The sequence below is a fragment of the Bubalus kerabau genome, chromosome 12 (genome assembly GCF_029407905.1).
Source record: "Bubalus kerabau isolate K-KA32 ecotype Philippines breed swamp buffalo chromosome 12, PCC_UOA_SB_1v2, whole genome shotgun sequence".
Classification (NCBI taxonomy): Eukaryota; Metazoa; Chordata; class Mammalia; order Artiodactyla; family Bovidae; genus Bubalus; species Bubalus kerabau.
In genome coordinates this window covers 55374808-55395965 of record NC_073635.1, presented here as the reverse complement: position 1 = coordinate 55395965, position 21158 = coordinate 55374808, and the positions used below count along the sequence as shown (strand labels likewise).

General features: G+C 41.6%; 1 protein-coding gene and 1 long non-coding RNA gene across 4 annotated transcripts in view; one reads left to right on the top strand and one right to left on the bottom strand.

The window, feature by feature from the left end:
• Positions 1–1781, bottom strand: part of LOC129624595 (uncharacterized) — a 324961-nt gene extending 323180 nt beyond the window's left edge. The window contains exon 1 of the mRNA XM_055542753.1: positions 1661–1781. The gene's annotated coding sequence lies outside the window, so the exon portion shown is untranslated. The remainder of the gene's footprint in view (positions 1–1660) is intronic.
• Positions 1782–1878: 97 nt separating this feature from the next.
• Positions 1879–3552, top strand: LOC129624600 (uncharacterized). Of its 3 annotated transcripts, XR_008701053.1 has the most exons (4): positions 1879–1974; positions 2310–2460; positions 2711–2818; positions 3097–3552. It is a non-coding gene; the product is annotated as an uncharacterized LOC129624600 (long non-coding RNA). The 3 variants fall into 3 exon arrangements; XR_008701051.1 differs by lacking the exon at positions 3097–3552 and having other exon boundaries at positions 1880–1974; positions 2711–3088; XR_008701052.1 differs by lacking the exon at positions 2711–2818 and having other exon boundaries at positions 1883–1974.
• The last annotated feature ends 17606 nt before the right edge of the window (positions 3553–21158 follow it).

The window sequence follows — 21158 nt, the reverse complement described above, 5'->3', positions numbered from 1 at the left end:
AGTTTTGAAGGAGCAGAAAAAAGATGGGAGATTTAAGGTCAAAGTCATGGACAGTAACCGAAACAATTCACAAAACTGAAAGCAAAAGAGGAAAGCGAAAATTATCATTAATGCATTTTGAATAAGTACTTGTTGTTTAATTTGTTATTTGAAAACTAAGTTTACCATGCATGTGTGTGTGCTTATTTGCTTAGTTGTGTCAACTCTTGGCGACCCCATTAACTGTAGCCCACCAGCTTTCTCTGTCCACAGAATTCTCCAGGCAAGAATACTAGAGTAGGTTTCCATTCCCTTCTCCAGAGGATCTTCCTGACTCAGGGATCGAACCTGGGTCTCCTGCATTGCAGGCGAATTCTTTACCGTCTAAGCCACCAGAGAAACCCAAGTTTCCCATAAGAGACTATATTCAGGTCAGAAAGGGCATAAGTAGGGGGAAAAAAAGGTTTATATCTTCAGAAACTCAAAAAAGGACTCCAGTTAGGATAGAAAGGTAGAAACATAGTTAGCTAGTTATACCCCATTGACTATACTTCAATGGTCAGATCTCAGCAGCTAGATGGATGGCTATATGTAAGTGCTCAGTCACTCAGTCATGTCCAACTCTTTGTGACCCTTTGGACTGTAGCCCATCAGGCTACCCTGTCCATGGGATTTTTCAGGCAAGAATACAGCAGTGGGTTGCCATTTCCTCCTCCAGGGGATCTTCCTGACCCAGGGATTGAACCCACATCTCCTGCATGTCCTGCATTGCAAGCTGATTGTTTACCTGCTGAAGCATCGAGCAAATGATTGGCTCTACACCATTAAAAACACAGACTCAAGCCAGACTAGCTGAAATAAAAGACTGGCTCTGCCATTTACTACAGAGAAGGCAATGGCACCCCACCTCAATACTTTTGCCTGGAAAATCCCATGGGCAGAGGAGCCTGGTGGGCTGCAGTCCATGGGGTCGCTAAGAGTCGGACACAACTGCATGACTTCACTTTCACTTTTCACTTTCATGCATTGGAGAAAAAAATGGCAACCCACTCCAGTGTTCTTGCCTGGAGAATCCCAGGGATGGGGAAGCCTGGTGGGCTGCCATCTCTGGGGTGGCACAGAGTCGGACACGACTGAAGTGACTTAGCAGCAGCAGCAGCAGCCATTTACTAGCTGGGCAATTTAGACAGGTTGCTTGACCCCTCCATGCCTCAGTTTCCGCTTCTGTAAAATGGTGATAATAATAGTATTAACCCATGAATTGATCATGAGAACTAAAGAAATATGTTAAAAATAATATTTATACATATATATGATTTTTAACAGTTCCTGACACATAGTAAGCACTGCATACGGCTTAGTTGCTTATGCAACTAAGTTGTGTTACTATTGGACAGAACTAAGAAGAAGGTACTTAACTCTTTGGACCTCTGTCAAGACAACTGGCTTAGGGCCTAGCAATAAAACTCTGGACAACTTTAACTGCATTTGCAGGATGGAAAGGGGAAAAGAGCCAAAGGGAGAAGAAAAGAATAGGGATGCCTTAAAAACAATTTCTGCACAGTGCACATTTCTTCCAGGGTTAGGTCCTACCAGACCCTTTATCCCCACATTTTCAGCACCTCAACTCCCTGTAATGGGAACTAAAAAGGCAACTCATTGAAGGTATCCAAGGACATACCTCTGCCATTCTTCTGGAACCCACCAGGACATTTTGCTGTTTGTTATCAACTTTCTTTTAACTGTATCAGGGCCCAGTCCTCTAACATCTCTGTGGATTCACCCCTAATCTCACTAAAAGGCAGATGAGATTCTGAAAAGGAGAGGTGGGTAGAAAAGTTTGTCAATGTGAAGGAAACAGCTTGAGCAAAGGCAGAAAAAAAATAGGAACCATGAGGGTAGATCAAAAGAACATGTGGACTAGAGTACAAGTACATCTAAGTAATATAAAGGAGAAGAGGGAGCTGGGACACAGCAGACTTGATGAATGCCAAGGTGAGGACATCATGCTTAACCTGGGAGCCAACATGGCGAGGGTGGGAGTAGGGGTTGGCATGGTCACCTGGGAGGAGAATATTTGATAGCATTCAGTGTAGAAGCAAATGTTTAGGAGTCAGACCTGCTCACTAATTAGATCACCTGGCTCAACACCACTGCTCTAACTCTCATTGTCCTTATTGTTTCAAGATTTTAAATGTGTATAGAACTTCTACTTTGTGCTAAATACCATGTGAGGCCCTCTAAGGTAGTAATTCTAACATTTGTACAGTTCAAGTTAGACCAAGAGATCCATTCTGCACGTTCCAACTCTAACATGATATTATAATCAGGATTCAGCCAACTGGATTCCCAATCCCATGAATGAAGAATAGTCAAGATCTTCACCAAATGCTGTTGCATGTATTCTACAGACCATTAAACTCTGAAGAATTTTGTTCAGATCTACTACCACTGGCCTGGCAATCATTTCACTTTTTCCAGGTGAATAAACAGGTGAAGAAAACTTGATAAAGAGTGATTGATTCCCTATACTGCCTAAGAAATTAATTACATATGAGAATGAAAAAAATAGGAAGTGTAATATATAATGAAAATCAGGAGGTATCTTGTCTAAATTCAATCAGCTTTGGAATTATATCTATAGGTATCTAACTACTTGATTAATTCTTTTTCAGTTTTTGTGTTTTCAAGTCATCTGTGATTTTTTTAATGTCATCTCCTTTCCTTTTAGGAATTCCTGGCAAGTTGACATACATATGGTGAACATATGGTCTTCTCCTAATTGATTTAATTCAGAAGAGGACCCAGGGGAGAGCTCTGAGCACTATCTGTTTGAGAGGTTTCGGGAATGTTTATTTCAGAGTGAAGGGTCTAAGTGTGATAGCATCAGAGTAGTGCCATTGAAACAGGCCAGGCAGTACGCACACATGGTCGGAAGTATCAGTGGTATAAATCATCAGGATGATTTTAACTCAAAGTCTCTGAATTGACAGAATAATATAAAAATAATATTATTAAATAAAAATAAGAGTTACTGGTTATGATGTTTATTTCAAGAGGTTTTTAAAAAATTGCCTGTACTAAATCTCCCCCACTTGTAAAACTGTCTCTCCCCAGGTGACACTGCATTGCCTAGTTAACTGGTGGATCAATTTGCCTACATTCCTAAGGGAGCCTATGTTTGCCTAATACATCCTCCACCTGATAGAGATAATGCTGAAGCTAAACGAGTGCGGAAGAGCTGGGGCAATTGGCTGCATTCCTTCCCTGCAGACGGCTATAAATAAAGCCATGTGTCTCTCCTCTGTTTGGTAAATGGCTCCTAGATGATAGCAATCCAGCCGCAACAAAACTGAAACCAAATTGAGTTCTCTCTCTCTATTGTCATCCCTGGTTTGGCTCTAACAATAAAGTCAAAATACCTGTCATTAGTTGATGATGACCTTGATTGATGTGGAGTTTGAATCCTTAATATTGAGTCACAGGACTCAATTTTGAAAATGTGACATCTGGTCACGTTCCTATCAATCTAATGGCCCAAAGCCTGTTTTGTTAAGTGATGTGAATAAGCAACATACCAGATAAAATCAGCCTTTCTGGATCAGGCATAGGACATTTATATGTAATATATATTTTAAAATATTTTTATATCTTAATATGTATATGTAGTAATACATATTTAATGTATATGTATATTAGTGTATATATACTTACACATTTATATGTTTCATATATATACCTACACATATATAACATATGGGGGCTTCCCAGCTGGCTCAGGAGAAGGAAATGGCAACCTACTCCAGTATTCTTGCTTGGAGAATCCCAGAGACGGAGGAGCCTCGTGGGCTGCCGTCTATGGGGTCACACAGAGTTGGACATGACTGAAGTGACTTAGCAGCAGCAGCAGCAGCAGGTGGCTCAATGGTAAAGAATCCCCTTACCAATGCGAGAGATTCAGGAATTACAGGTTCGATCCCTGTCCCCTGAAGAGGAAATGGCAACCCACTCCAGTATTCTTGCATGGGAAATCACATGGACAGAGGAGCTTGGAGGGCTACAATCCATGGGGTCTCAAAGAGTCAGACACAGCTAAGCAACTGAGAACACACGCATGCATATAAGATACAAATGTGTAGGTATATATTATATACACAAGTCCTTCATTTCTTGTCTCTTTAGCCCTTAGCCTGAACCAAGTGTTTTTAATGTTTGTTGAATGAATAAACAGTTGGGCACTTTCTACGGTTTACATAATTAACCATCCAGTAGACAATTGTATCGGAGAAGGCAATGGCGCCCCACTCCAGTACTCTTGCCTGGAAAATCCCAGGGACGGTGGAGCCTGGAGGGCTGCCGTCTCTGGGATCGCACAGAGTTGGACACGACTGAAGCGACTTAGCAGCAGCAGCAGCAGCAAATTGTATAGTGTCAGTAGTGGTAGTACTAGGAGTAATAACACTGCTACTGCTAAAAAAGCTCTTAGTAACTGAATTTTTACAAACTCCAGGCACTAGTGAAAATGTGCTTAGAACTAAATACCCTGTCTCATTGACAACTGTCCTACAAGAGAGATCTTGTTATTTCCCAGATTATAGATCAAGGGGTTGGGTTGTGAGGAAGTTAATGTGCCTAAGAACAAATAGGTGATGATATTGAATCCAAATAATCTGCTTGTAATCACAGCAGACTCTTTCAACTCAGGGAGTACATTGTCATTTCAATGGGATTTCACTGGAATGTTCAACACTATTTTTGTTTGAGTGGTATGATTTCACTTAAAGATCGTTCCTCTTTCGGAGTTAACTCGGTAATATGAAATTGTTCTGGCAAATTGTTAATAGACTATAAAAGAGAAGGGGCAGGAGTGGAGCCTTTGATTCTGGACACTGCTGCTGCTGCTGCTAAGTTGCTTCAGTCGTGTCCGACTCTGTGCAACCCCATAGACGGCAGGCCACCAGGCTCCCCCGTGCCTGGGATTCTCCAGGCAGGAACACTGGAGTGGGTTGCCATTTCCTTCTCTGATGCATGAAAGTGAAAAGTGAAAATGAAGTCGCTTAGTCATGTCCGACTCTTAGTGACCCCATGGACTGCAGCCTACCAGGCTCCTCTGTCCATGGGATTTCCCAGGCAAGAGTACTGGAGTGGGGTGCCATTGCCTTCTCCGATTCTGGACACAGATCACAGTTAAGAACAGAGTAAGACAGGTGTCAGAAAATATTTCTGAAGTGCCCTTGTCCATTTCCACGTGCCTGAGCAATCATCAGAAAAATTATTATTGTATCCAGTTAGCAACCATTGGGTCATCTTCGAATTCTTTGAAAAGTAGTAGAATTTCATTGCTTCAGCTTCATGGGATGTTTAGGAATTGTCCTTTAGGAATTCATCCTCAGGAAGAAGACTTTAAGATCTGCTCTGTACAGTACATCCTAGAGTATGCTAGTATATTTTGATGTTTTATAAAGCAATGCAACAGAAGTGCCATAGAAAACAGCAGACTAGTCAATGACCCTGAATTATGACCATAGTACCAAGAGAAAAAAGAGACCTGATACATTTCTCTGTGTGTCATGACAATACACTTTGTTCTACTCAGTGGAACCCAAAGAGGGTGAAGCAATACAAATATTATTTCAGAGCTAATTGCTAGCTCATGTGATTTCTTTCACAGAATAGAATTACAAACACATCTGGTGTCATTTCTTAATCAACTGGAACTTGACCCTCCATAATGGTTAATTACATTTCATTGCATAACTTGAGTATAAGTTGTACACTTAACATTTCTACATTATCACAGCTATTAATATTAACTTAATAAGAGGAATAATATAGCCTCACACTAGAGGCGTCTTTGGGATACCTTGGATGTCATCTCTGTGAAGAGAAGCAGGATTGGAGTCTATCAATTTTTAAAGGTCTTTTCACAGAATTTCTTCCAAAGTTTTTCCAGTGTCATCTCACGAACCTCTCTTTGACTATATAGGCAAGGTGACTACCCAGTGCAGAGCTCCCAGACAGCATGGTTATAAATATTCTTTCTCATAGTCCACTACAGCACACTCTGGGTGGTCAGATTGTGTGCCCCAATTTGAGGGTTGGAAGCCTGGACACAGGACACAGTCTGGTAGCAACTAAGCAACATAAGTTGAACACAGTGTCAGCTCTCTTCTGGGATAGGACAGTGTTTTGAAGGAAGCAGGACAAGATTGATCAGAATACAAGGGAATTCACACCATAGGAGCTAGTGATCCTGCTTAAAACAGTCCCCGTGCTAAAGAATGACAATTTGAGTAAATATTTGTCTGGTGAACAATTTACATTCTTCCTTTCCCATAAATGTCTACCTTTCAGCAAAGATCCACTTGTCACCTGCACAAATTGTAGGTGTTGAAGCCAGGCCTGTGACCCTGAAGACCATCTTTGCCATTTCTGAATGACCTATGTGTCTAAAAATGTGCCCGACGCCTACAAGCAGTTGAGCTCCTGAAATGTTCTCAAAGAAATACAAAGCATATGCCATGCAGCTGGCTCACATATCAGCCATGGTGTCAGACAATTGCTCTCTGAAGGGCTCTGGTTTTTGGATCAGGAGACACCTGTCATGCTGGTCATGCAGTGGAGAAAGCATGGGGCTGAGATGGCTGAATTCTGAACCTAACTTGGCCACCAGGCATGTATGGGCACAGGAGAGTTCCCTTTTTCCTAGCCTCTACTTCCTCACTTGACAGATGATTCTATGAGCTTTAAGTTTCTTAACCCAGTTCAAAACACCTGTGCCCATATGATTTTACAATCAAACAGGATAATGGGGACTTACTTCAATCAATCTACTCTGAGAGCTTCTTTGAAATTCTACTGGGCATCCCAGATGGCGCTAGTGGTAAAGAACCTGCCTGCCAATGCAAGAGACAGAAGAGACACAGGTTCAATCCCCGGGTCAGGAAGATTCCCAGGAGAAGGGAATGACAACCCACTCCAGTATTCTTGCCTGGAGAGTCCCAGGGACAGAGGAGTCTGGTGGGCTGCAGTCCAAGGGGTCACAAAGAGTCACACAACTGAGCACACACAGCACAGATACCTTGGAGAATATTGTTTTGCAGAAAATTATTTTTTAGTACTTTATATTGGAAAAAATGTCCACATTCACCCTTCAACAAATCTATGATACATTTTGAACACCATAAACTACCGTGAATCTTTTCACATGCACCAGCCCTCATTTGTCAGTACACAAAACTTTACAGTCAAGCATACTTATCCATTTTGCAAATTTTGTTCAGCAGATTCACAAAACTAGCACAAAGAGATCAATAGAACTTATTTTATGGTAACAAAGAACTGGAGAAACACAGAAAATAGTTGTTTTGTTTGCTTGAAGCATTTTGTCTGAGTCATGGGATTCATTAGCTAACCAGGACAAGTGACAAGAAGAAAATTTCCTCTAGCCATTATGAACCATTCTGAGCCAAAGTGATTTGACATCTCAGCCAAAAATGGTCCCTCTAGGGTCAAGTTGACCCCTCCTTGAGAAATAGCTCTGGTTTAAAAGCTCCCACCCAAACAGGTTTCCCTGATGGCTCAGCAGATAGAGAATCCATCTGTAATGCAAGAAACACATGAGTCTCGGGTTCAATCCCTGGGTCAGAAAGACTTCCCTAGATGAGGAAATGGCAACTCACTCAAGTATTCTTGCTTGGAAAATCCCATGAACAGAGGAGCCTGGCAGGCTACAGCCCATAGTGTCACAAAGACTTGGACATGACTGAGCAATTAAGCACATACTCAAACAGAAGAGCTGCTGCTGCTGCTGCTAAGTCACTCTAGTCATGTCTGACTCTGTGTGACCCCACAGACGGCAGCCCACCAGGCTCCGCCGTCCCTGGGATTCTCCAGGCAAGAACACTGGAGTAGGGTGCCATCACCGTCTCCAAACAGAAGAGCTCCCCCGCTTCAAACACTGAGCGCACAGACTAGGTCATCCCTAAATCATAGAAAAATAATAAAATCAGAATGAATAATTTCATGTCAATTTCACTTGACAAGGCAATTTCACCTTCCCAACTCAAACTACCCCCAATGATCTTTAGAGGACATTTCCCACAGAACAGGTGCTTTGTTTTGCTTTATTATTACAATTTTCTCTGCAGAGGAAATAGTAGAGACACACAACAGACTGCAAAATCCAATTTTAACTAAAAGTCACAGACCTTGACATGTTGGAAGCTTTGAAAATATTTTCCAATTTCAGTAATGATGAGAAGTTATGCACCCTGCACCTCTAAATCTAAAGCATGAAATGGAAACCAGCAACCATTCATCTACTTTCTGTCTGGAGCTGTAAAACTGTCCTGGGATGTGCTGAAGAGGCATCTAGGGGTGTTTCAGAAAGGAAAGTATTTGCTAATGAGAGACCAATTTAGATAGCAAAGAATTGAGAAAGAGTCAGATTTAACCCCTCAAAAGCAGATACTAGTTTGTGGGTAAAAGCTCTTAAATAAACCACAGCTCTAGTGATACTTGTTTTCATTAGGACCAATGTTGCTGCTGTTCTGTTGTGTCTGATTCTTTGCAACTCCATGGACTGCAGCACACCAGGCTTCCCTGTCCTTCACTATCTCCCGGAGGCCACTCAAACTCACGTCCATTGAGTTGGTGATGCTGTCCAACCATCTCATCCTTTATCACCCCCTTCTCCCCCTGCCCTCAATCTCTCCCAACATCAGGGTCTTTTCCAACACCAATAGTCCCTCATGTAGGCTTTCTAACCTAGGTTAATAGACTTCTCCAGGTTTACCAGATGTCCCTACTTGGGATGGCCTCCATAGACAATTTCTACCTACACTGGTATCTTTTCCCTTAGCTCTTTCCAAGTTTCTTCCTTGTCAATCATCTACCCAGAGAACTTCCATGATCTGCCCTCCCCTTTCTCCCAGGTGGACACAGATTCCGTTGATTAAAGGACATCCTATATAACCTGCTGTCTCATCATCATTCATAATACCACTGCCTTTCACTCACAGAAGTATGCCATTTTGGAAGATAAATTAAATGGCTGCCTTCTTTGTTTTTTCCCCTTCCTCCTTATAACATCTTTAATATCTTATTTATGCAGCATCCAAATACCATTCAATATGAATGTCTACCTGATCACTCCTCCAGCCCTGCCGCTCCCTTTCAAGCTCCAGAAAAACAGCTCCATTCCAGTATTCCATGTCTATTTGAGAGCCCTTCTAGAACCATAGACTCAACAAATAATAAATCTTTTCCAGACAGACCAGTTACTCTCTGGCATTATTATTTCTGTTAAAGAAACCAGTTAAGCTCAATATTGGAATATCATCTTGTCAAAAAAAATCTTAGGTCATTTCCCGTTAAGTCCTTCTGGATCAAGATGCTACAAACCCATGTTTTATGCTCTCTTCCACTGGAAGAACCTCCAGCCCTGATTTTGTCACTCCCAGAATATTACAAAATGCTTGCTCATGACTGCTTAAAACTTAGCAGTGATGGGAATTTCCTGGTGGTGCATTTAAGATGCTGCACTTCCAATTCAGGGGGTGCATTTTCGATCCCTAGTCTGGAAACTATTAATAAGACCCCCCATGCTGCAAGGTGCAGCCAAAATGCAAAAATTAGCAGTGATTTCAAAGGCCTGCTAAATGAACTTAAACCTTTTGCCATGACTTTCAAAGCCTTGCATAGTATGCCTTCAAATCAACTTGTTGATCTTTTTCAGTTCTAACATACCAGAACTTTATGATTCTAAATATCCTCCCTTATTTCTCAGTAGCAATCAATAATACATTCTAGAACTCAGGTGACTCTACCTACAAATAGGTTGTATTCATTTCTGAGAATAATCTGTAATTCCTTGCCTTTACAGTTTCAGCTGTGTAGTTTAGAAAAACTTTTTTTAACAAATTTTATTTTTCAGAATAATTTCAGAGATTGTACAGGAAGATTCAGTGTCCTATGCCATCTCAGCCTGGAATGTTCTTACCTTTGTTCGTATTACTGAAGTCTATCCATCCCTCAAAGACCTATTCAAATACCATTGTCTCAGAAAACCTTTCTTCCTCCACTCTCCCCCAAATAAGTAATGTGGTCTCTTGCCTTCTTCTTCACCACAATTACTCTCATTCTGTATTTTCAGAACTATACATTATAGTGGCCTCTGAAGGTTCTACTTCCTTCCAGTCATAGAAATCTCCAAATGCTTTTCCACATTGCCACCAGGCTGATCTTTCTAAACATGAACTTCATCACACTATTTCCTAGCTTAGAGGCTTTTAATGATTCTCTCTTTCCAATAGGACAAAACTCAAACTCCTCATTATAACATGCAGCAATCTGAACACTATTTACTTCTCCTGACTTAAATCTCCTATTTCTCAATTTTCACTCTTTATGCTATAGCAAGGCCTACCCAGGTAGTTCAAGGGTAAAGAATTTGCCTGCCAATGCAGGAGACTCAGACCTGGATTGGATCCCTGGATCAGGAGGATCCCCTGTAGGAGGGCATGGCAACCCACTCCAGTTTTCTTGCCTGGAAAATCCCATGGACAGAAGAGCCTGGTGGGCTATACAGTCCATGGGGTCGCAAAGAGTTGGACATGACTGAGTATGCCTTAACAACAGAGCCTCATAATTTTTTCCACACAGACTATTGGGTATTTTGTTATTGTCTCTTCCCACAAATTCTTTTTCCTCCTTGTCTATCTGGAGAGCTTCCCTACACTCAATTCTGATGATAATTACCCTGTGACCCTATCTTTGATCATCTACATTTTTTTGCCTGCTCCACTTCAGACAAAAGTAATTACTTTCTTCTCCTGGTACTACCAAATTGTGCTTATATTATTTGTTATCACAATATATTTCATTAATTAGATTTTTCTACTAGATTGTGAATGCTCTAAAGACAGGACTTATGTCATGGTTAAGAGTATGGACTCTGGAGAGAAGATATGGATTCAAATCTTATCTCTCCTACTCACTAGCTGAGTGATCTTGCATATCAATTAGCTGTTACTACAAGAATACAGCAACAACAAATTCTCAGGGGTATGTAACGATTCTTTTTTTGCTGAGTCTATGGGTTGACTGGTAGTTTGGCTAATTTAAGTCAGTCTTGGCTGATCTTGGCTGGGTTTGTTTATGCATTAGTGGTCAGTGGTGCATCAGCTGGGGCTGAACTGTCTGGGATGGCCTCAGCTGGGATAATTCATTTCTACCCTTCTCTCATCCTCTAGAAGATCTTCCTGGATTGTCCTCACTGTGGGAGCAGAGTTTCAAGAGACCTGCAGTGATATACACGGCCTCATGAGGCCTAGACTGAGAACTAGCTCCATGCTATATTTATTCCAATCAATTGTCCAAACCAAAAGGGCTTCCCTGATGACTCAGCGGGTAAGGAATCCACCTGCAATGCAGGAGACACGGAAGATGTAGGTTCGATCCCTGGGTCAGGAAGATCCCCTGGAGAAGGAAATGGCAACCCACTCCAGTTTTCTTGCCTGAAAAATCCCATGGACAGAGGAGCCTGGAGGGCTACAGTCCATGGGGCCGCAAGAGCTGGACATGACTGAGCTACTAAGCACACACAGCACATCAGCCAAACCAAATAGAGTCCAAATTCAAAACATTGGGAAATAGACTCCAAACGTCCTAGAAAAGATGCAGAGACACATTGTAAACAGCATAGATACAGGGAGGTCATTAACTGGAGCCACTTTTGCAAGGAATTATCTCATTTTAGGCCACTACCACTTTAATAATCAACAAACTTTTAAAACGCATTTACTACCATGTCCTGTTTCAGATGCCAAGGATACCACAGTAAACAATACTACCAAAAATCCAATCCTCAAAAAGCTTGAGTTCTAGAGGGGTAGAGAGGGAATAAATTAAAAAAGAAAGTAAAGCATGTCATTTGTTAGTAGTAAGAAGGGTTGAGAAGTCAGTGAAACATGTACATACTGCTATATTGAAAATGGATAACCAACAAGGACATACTGTATAGCAGAGGGAATTCTGCTCCATGTTATGCTAAGTGCTAGTCCTAAATCACTTCAGTCATGTCTGACTCTTTTGTGACCCCATGGACTGTAGCTCACCAGACTCCTCTATCCATGGGATTTTCTAGGCAAGAATACTGGAGTGGGTTGCCTGCCCTCCTCCAGGGGATCTTCCCAACCCAGGAATTGAACCTGTGTCTCTCATGTTGCCTGAAATGGCAGGTGGGTTCTTTACCACTAGCTCAACCTAGGAAGCCCCTGCTCCATATTATGTAACATCCTAAATGGGGAAATAATTTGAAAAAGAATAGATGCCTGTATAACTGAATCACTTCACTGTACACTTAAAACTATCACAACAGTGTAAATCAACTATAATATAAAAAATATGAAAGTTTTCAAATTTTTATATTAAAAAAAAGAAGTGAGTGAATTTAAAGAAGGGGAAGTGGAAATGAAGGTTGAATGTAGGGGACTTTTTAGATTGAGTGGCCAAAGAAAGGGATGGGAAGGGGTAAGAGCACGAACCATGAGGATGGGGGGTCCCTGTTAGGTGAGTTTCCCAGGCAGTGAGGTGGGAGTGTGCTTGGCACTTCCCACACATAGTCAGGCCAGTGTGGCTGGAGGATGCAGAGCATCAGGGTGAAAACGGGGAGAAGATATGCGGTGAGAGGGGATGGTGTGGCCAGGAGGAGTCTGTCTTTTACGCTAAGTTAGATGGGAAAGTCATTGCACAGTCTGCATGAGAAATGACATAATTGACTTAACAGAACAAGGAAGGCTGCTGCCAAAAATAGACTGCAGGGAGCACTGGGCAAAAGAAGGAAGAGCAATTAGGAGCCTATTACCACAATGCTCTGCTATCCCACGCAGACCTCACATTCTCCAGAGCCAAATCTGCCTGCATACCCAGAGCCACTCAGTCTTTTTTGGTTTCTCTCACTGCCCACTCTTTCCTCCTCTCCTTCCTGTGCTTTTTATAGAAGTGACATAACCCAGCTTTAGGTCCTATTTCTAATACATGCTCTCAGCTGCCACCCCAGGGCGAAGGTCTTCATTGTCACGTGGTTTCTCAGGAAAATGCTTGGAACATTTTGAAAACGCACCTCTGAAATATAAAACGCCAGAATAAAGTCAACTTCTTTGCATTGTTTAAGACAATTTGAGACATGCTACAGACAAGGGGATGTAAAAGAAAGAAAATTTGTAATAGAAAGAAAGTTCAGCGTGTCCTGCTAAGTTTAAAGCGGGTAGCCAACAAGCGCCTACAGTTTAGTACATAGAACTCTGCTCAATGTTGCCTGGTAGCCTGGATGGGAGGTGGGTTTGGGGGAGAATGGATACCTGTGTATGTACGGCTGGGTCCCTTTGCTGTTCACCTGACTGTCACAACATTGTTTGTTAATTAGCTATATCCCAATACAAAATGAAAAGTTAAAAAAAAAATAAAGTTCAACGTTCCGTTTGAGTCCAAAGGGCATGCCTACTAATTGCGTCACCTTAGGGAAACAGTCAAACTGGACTCTGACTCCCGTACCATCCCAAAAAAAGGGGGTAAAAATACTGATTATGATGGATGGTGGCAAGGATTAAATGAAAGAGTGTGTGCGGTCCCAGAGTAGTGTCTAGCATCTATGCTAATTCCCTCCTTTTCAAAATGGGCAGTGTGGGGATGGAAGAGATTTTATGTGTGAGTAAAGTTACAAAAAGATGGAATTTAAAGTCAGTAAATGCTATGGTGGGGTGAATTCTTTTTGTATCACTGAATCTGAGGGAAGATGGACTGAGAGTAGGTGTCAGATTGTAGCTCACTGGAGTACTTTTGAGTGGTTTGGAAATTTTTCAACTCTGAAAAAATTGATTGCCCCCAAATAACCCCCCACTTGCCTTGGCCCTGGGCTGACTGCAGCCCAGCGTTTGCCACAGTTGAGGCACTGTTTTAGACCTCAATGTGTTAAGGCCTTTGAGATTAGCCTCTACTTTGCCCTTGGAGCCCCTGCTTCATTGCTAGGGTCCTTAACGTGTCAGGCACTTTTCCTCCGATACTTCCACTGACCTTACCTGAGCCTATCAGTGTGCAAGGTAAACTCTGAGGTAGAACACAGTATCACAAGCTCCCACTGCCTCCAGTATAAAAGTATAAACAACAAAGAATAGGCAGGACTAACAAAACAATAAATACAAATTACTACAATTATAGAAATCACATAATGTGCAGCTCAAAAAAAAAACCCAAATATATAAAAGTTCTTGGCTGCTTTTAGAAATTGTATTAAAGTCTAGTCCACCCAAACCTATCTTGATTGGACTGTGTATGTGTGTGCATGTATGTGCACACACACACACATGTTCTCAGTTGTGTCCAACTCTTTGCAATCCCATGGACTGTACCTTGCCAGGCTCCTCTGTCCATGGAATTTTTCAAGCAAGAATACTAGAGTAGGTTGCCATTTCCTCCTCCAGGGGATCTTCCTGACCCAGGGATTGAACTTGCATCTCCTGCATTAGCAGGCAGATGCTTTGCCACTGGTGCCACCTGGGAAGCCCTACATGGTCTTATTAAAATTTTGGTGCCATGGTTTCCTCTAATCCCTAGTCCCTCAGTCTCTCAGTTAACTGGTAGGGAAACAGTTGATGTTAATAATATCAGTAATAGTTCATATGTATTGTGTCCTTAGTATTGCTGAAGTGTACACGTGTATACACACCCTTAATCCTTACAATACCCTATGAATTAAGTACCATTAACTTTACCCATTCCCTCGTGGCTTAGACAGTAAAGCATCTGCCTACAATGCAGGAGACCCAGGTTTGATCCCTGGGTTGGGAAGATCTCCTGGGAGACGGAAATGGCAACCCACTCCAGTACTGTTGCCTAAAAAATCCCATGGACAGAGGAGCCTGGTAGGCTACAGTCCATGGGGTTGCAAAGAGTCAGACATGACTGACTTCACATTCACTCACTAACTCTACCCCTATTTAGTAGACTAGGAGTCTTAGTGAGGCATAGAAAAGTTAAGTTACTTATCAAGGTCTGCCTTGCTTGTAGGTGGCATGATGGAGGGTTGTTTCCAAGACGTCTGTTTCCAGATTCTGGGCACCTGCCTGCCTATTAGACATGAATGTGACCCAATATAATTGTGATGGAAAAAAACAAAGTCAAATGGTAATACCTGAATGGCACTCAGGAAGATCTCTACCACACTGTCAAGAATGTAAATTTCTAGTGGCAATTGGTGCATTCTCTTCCTCTGGAGTATAAAAGGTGGGGAAAAACAAACAAACAAACAAACAAACAGGTTGATGAAGGCAGAATTGGAGAATTCACTGCATTCAAGAAACATTTTCTGATTAAAAAAAAAAGACCTAACTGGATATCATTTTAAAATAAATTTACATGCTTTTTATCTAATTAACCATTTTAGAGTAAAAATATAAAAAAAATTAGGGTAGTTTTATGATGAGTGATAGAAAAATGTAAATAAATCTAAGTTACTGAAAAGAATAAAATTATGTTTAGTAACGTAATGTAATCATGATTAGTCTCTTGTACTTCTGATGACAGGAAAATAACTCAGTTCTCTTTGAAGGGCAGTCAACTTCACTTACAACACTTTGCATTAGTGTCTTTTTTCACTTTCTTTCTTCCCCTAAATGGAATGATTTCTTTTTTCAGTTATGAAAAGGATCATTTTCCTTATGAGTGAAAAATTTTGATTTTGAATTGTTACTTACCTATCTTCTAAAAATGTTCTTATAATCTTGAGTGCAGAAGACACTCTACATTTAGAGAAATATTTGCCCCAAACATTGCATAAGGCAGTCTAATTAGTATCTGTAGTTTGAGCTCCTCTGATGAGTATAGAAACAACAACATTTAGAAGCAGATTCAGGGGTAAGCTAGTGGAGGTGATGGAATTCCAGTTGAGCTTTTCAAATCCTAAAAGATGATGCTGTTAAAGTGCTGCACTCAATATGCCAGAAAATTTGGAAAACTCAGCAGTGGCCACAGGACTGGAAAAGGTCAGTTTTCATTTCAATCTCCAAAAAAGGCAATGCCAAAGAATGTTCAAACTACCACACAATTGCATTCATCTCACATGCTAGCAAAGTAATGCTTAAAATTCTCCAGGCCAGGCTTCAGCGGTATGTGAAATGTGAACTTCCAGATGTTCAAGATGGATTTAGAAAAGGCAGAGGAACCAGAGATCAAATTGCCAACATCTGCTGGATCATCAAAAAAACAAGCAAGTTCCAGAAAAACATCTTCTTCTTTATTGACTATGCCAAAGTCTTTGACTGTGTGGATCACAACAGACTGTGGGAAAATTCTTAGAGAGATGGGAATACCAGACCACCTGACCTGCCTCCTAGAAATCTGTGTGCAGGTCAAGAAGCAACAGTTAGAACTGGACATGGAACAACAGACTGGTTCCAAAAGGGGAAAGGAGTATGTCGAGGCTATATATTGTCACCCTGCTTATTTAACTTATAAGCAGAGTACATCATGCGAAATGCCAGGCTGGATGAAGCACAAGCTGGAATCAAGATTGCCGGGAGAAATATCAATAACCTCAGATATGCAGATGACACCACCCTTATGGCAGAAAGCAAAGAAGAACTAAAGAGCCTCTTGATGAAAGTGAAAGAGGAGAATGAAAAAGTTGGCTTAAAACTCAACATTCAGAAAACTAAGATCAAGACATCCAGTCCCATTGCTTCATGGCAAATAGATGGGTAAACAGGGGAAACAGTGAAAGACTATTTTTGGGGGGCTCCAAAATCACTGCAGATGGTGACTGCAGCCATGAAATTAAAAGACACTTGCTCCTTGGAAGAAAAGCTATGACCAATCTAGACAGCACATTAAAAAGCAGAGACGTCACTTTTCCAACAAAGGTCCATCTAGTCAAAGCTATGATTTTTCCAGTAGTCATGTATGGAAGTGAGAGTTGGACTACAAAGAAAGCTGAGCGCCGAAGAACTGATGCTTTTGAACTATGGTGTTGGAGAAGACTCTTGAGAGTCCCTTGGTCTGCAAGGAGATCAAAACCAGTCCATCCTAAAGGAAATCAGTCCTGAATATTCATTGGAAGGACTGATGCTGAGGTTGAAGCTCCAATACTTTGGCCACCTGATACAAAGAACTGACTCATTAGAAAAGACCCTGATGCTGGGCAAGATCGAAGGCAGGAGAAGAAGGGGACAACAGAAGATGAGATGGTTGGATGGCATCACTGACTCGATGGACATGAGTTTGAGTAAGCCCCAGGAGGACAGGGAAGCCTGGCGTGCTGCAATCCGTGGGGTCACAAAGAGTCAGACATGAGTGAGTGACTGAACTGAGCTAACTCAGGGATATGGTCCTGTGAAGCCTACAATGCAATGAATAGTAAATAAATTTTATTAAAATAGGCATTTAAAATTACTATAATCAATAATAACTTATGTTAAATATCCCACTTAATTTTATAAGCTCTCTTTATGTAATTGACATGACTGCTTTGTTCTTATTCTGCACAAAACCATCACAGTTTGATTCCTAAACCAAAGATTCTCAGAATAGTCCTAAATGTTTGCATGGCAGTTTTACAGGTTGATTTGTTTCTTGAAAAATAACTCAGTAGCATGAAAAGTGGATAAAGATCGGGCATACACATTTTTTATTGTCCATATGCTTTCCACTTGAGTGAATGTGTATATCAAGTTTAAGACCTCTGGTGAGCATTCTGATGTGCTTAAACAAGAACATACGTTATTGAGAAGAATCAGATTTTTGAAACCTAAGGGTTCGAGAACATTTAAGTTCAAAAAATCATTCTGGGTTGTCAACAAGTCAGAGTATGACCCATGTTGATAGCGATCCTTATATCCCCTAAATAGAGAAAATAGATGTGTGAATTCAGACCCACAGGCATGCACCGATACCCCAGACCAATGCGGATATAGGCAATCCTTTATGTCTGTTCTGACTTTGGCTTTTGCAGCTGCTGTTTTCTCAGTGTTGTCTCCGGGGCAGTTTCCTGTTGCCATAGCTGATGGCCTGCCCACGCCTGCCTGGGCCTTTCAAGTGTCAACACTCCCAGGCCGGCTGCAGTGGTCAAATGCTTGTTAATGAGATATAGCAGCTGGGTAGGGGTGAACCACTGAGACGGATAAAGGAATGCCTCTGGTGCAGGAAGCGATGCCTTTTGAATCTTTTCAACAGGGTGAAAGCTTTCAAATCAAAGAGGGTATGTTGTATTCATTAATAAACCCAAGTTCCCATGCAGTCACATTAAAGCCAGCAGTTTAACTTTGCATCAGACAGGTGAATTTCCCCCCGATTTTACCATGAAAGACAGTGAGCAAGAAAACAAGGCTTGAGCTTGGAACAAAGCAGGACTTCCTCATCTGTGGGGCTGAGCGGACTGCTAAGCCAAGCAGGGGTTGCTGCATTTATTTTCAATTTGTCCTTCTGTCCGTGTATTTGTGAGTGTGTGTGCACACACACACGCGTGTGTGGTTCAAAGCTCATAGCAACCACTCCTGTTCCCTTCTCTGGAGTCATTTAGCTAAAGCATTTCTTTTTTTTATCCTCTTTCTTTGAAAACCTGACTTCAAAAACATAATTAACAACTCAACAACTACTTGTGAGGAAAAACACACACAGGCGTGGATGCCAGCCCATGTCACCTCTGTCAGAGAAGGAATATATCTGCCCTCCACCCCCAACATCCTACCCTCTTCCCAACCTGTCCCTGAGATGGTTTCTCCAGGGGACTGTGGAAGTTGGCAGCAACGTGAGGTAGCTCCAACAGCTGGAAGAAGGTGCAGGAGGGAAAGAAAAAATCCTGAAAGCATCTAACTTATCTAACTGAGGGAGTTGTAAAGATAGTGTTGAGGAAACTATTTTCTTAAGTGCCTTTGCTAAAAAGTTGGACTCATAGGGAATGCAAAGAGCCACAGTGAATAGATAAAAGATGGATTTTCTGTTTTAGGGTTGTTTGAGATAGTTCAAAATGAATGGCACAATCTTGGAAGTGGGAACATATAACTTGAACCAACAGAGATGCAAAAATATTCTAGCATCTCACCGCTTCCATTTCTCCAACAGTCTTATGAGTTAGCTAATAATTCACCAGGGCTAACTAAGCACTACAAAAGAAAGACAGTATCTATGCATTATCCTGACATTTCTAAGTCCAAAGAAGACTAGTTATCTAAGGAAATGAATAGAGGGGAAGAGAGGCATTTTTCAAAGTACTTCAGTGTTTAGTATATTCACAAATTGATTTACTATAGGTCTCAATTCTTAAAAGAAGGCCTTTAACCCATATGAATAAGAAATGGAAATTCCATTTATTGAATGGTTAGAAAAATAATGTCAGGCAACAAGCTAGATAGACAGTTCTTAAAAGATTATATATAAAAATATAGATGTAATATAAATCTCTTTAAATGTTAAGATAATACCATGGGTGGTGGTTGTTCAGTCACTAAGTCGTGTCCTACTCTTTGTGATCTCATGGACTGTAGCTGGCCATGCTTCCCTCTCCTTGTCATGTCCACTGGGTCATGGACATGGATAATTTTATGAAACTTTTTTTTTTTCTGTTTTACTAATCAGGATCTTCAGTTGTGGAGAGTTTGTATCACATATCCAAAACCATAGTGAAAGTGAAAGAATTAGTCACTCAGTCACATCCGACTCTTTGTGACTCTATGGACTGTAGCCCGCCAGGCTCCACCGTCCTTGGGATTCTCCATGCAAGAATACTGGAGTGTGTAGCCATTCCCTTCTCCAAGGGATCATCCTGACAGAGAGATTGAACTCAGGTCTCCCACATTGCAGGCAGATTCTTTACCATCTTAGCTGCCAGGGAAGCCCCCAAACCATAACTGATAGATAATTTTTAAAAGAACATTCTTTATCCTGTCTGCACCACCTGCCAAACTGCCTCCCTTGGCTGGGCTGATTTTGGCCACGTCACTCTGACCTATTAGATGTTATCTGGTTGTTGTTTTTTTTTTAAAGGCAATCAACCACTCCAGAATATTCAGTGCTATATGTAACTGCTTACGTGTGTATGGTGTATGTATGTGTTTGAGGCAGGGTAGAGGAATGCATTATTACTAAATAACCCAGAAATTCTAAAGAAAGTACATAATGGACTTCCATGGAGCCTGTATTTCACTAGAATTAGATTACAGGTGACTATGGAGTATGTTATATTTCATATTTTAAAAGGCATCTCCAAGCTATGTTGGGCTTCTCTGATAGCTCAGTTGGTAAAGAATCCACCTGCAATGCAGGAGACCCTGATTCAATTCCTGGGTCAAGAAGATCCACTGGAGGAGGGATAGCCTACCCACTCCCATATTCTTAGTCTTCCGTGGTGGCTCAGCTGGTAAAGAATCCGCCTGCAATAAGGGAGACCTGGGTTCAATCCCTGGGTTGGGAAGATCCCCTGGAAGAGGGAATGGATACCCATTCCAGTATTCTGGCCTGGAAAATTCAATGGACTGTATAGTCCATGGGGTCGCAAAGAGTCAGACATGACTGAGCAACTTTCACTTCACTTTCCAAGTTACATATCTTGGTAGCACTCCAGAATGGAATTAGAAGGAATAAAGAATTGAGGAGCAAAAAAAGGGTCAGTTCTAGAAAAGGGCCTTGGTTAGAATCCACAGAGCATCTCCTTCTGGAATACCTGTTGTGCCCAATCTCTCCTCTATGTCAGGTTAGGAGAAGTCTTTCTTATTCAATGCATGAGACCTAGGTTGAATCCCTGGGTCGGGATGATACCCTGGAGAAGGGAATGGCAACCCACTCCAGTATTCTTGCCTGGAGAATCCCATGGACAGAGGAGCCTGGTGGGCTACAGTCCATGGGGCCACAAAGAGTTGGACAAGACTGAGTGACTCATGTGAGTGTGTACACAAACACACACACACACAGACACACACACAAGGACATTCTGTACAGAGAAAGTCTGCCAAAGCTTGACATTTCATATATACTCAAAAGACATCATCCAGTGGCTGGGTTTCTAAAGTCTCATCTCTTTCTGCCTTCACCCCAAGTTCTGAGTACCTCTAAGGAACTGCTGGGTCTTTTCCTTCCAGCAGTAATAACAATCTGAGTTATGTGGGGCCACAGCCTCTGTCTGCCCTGGC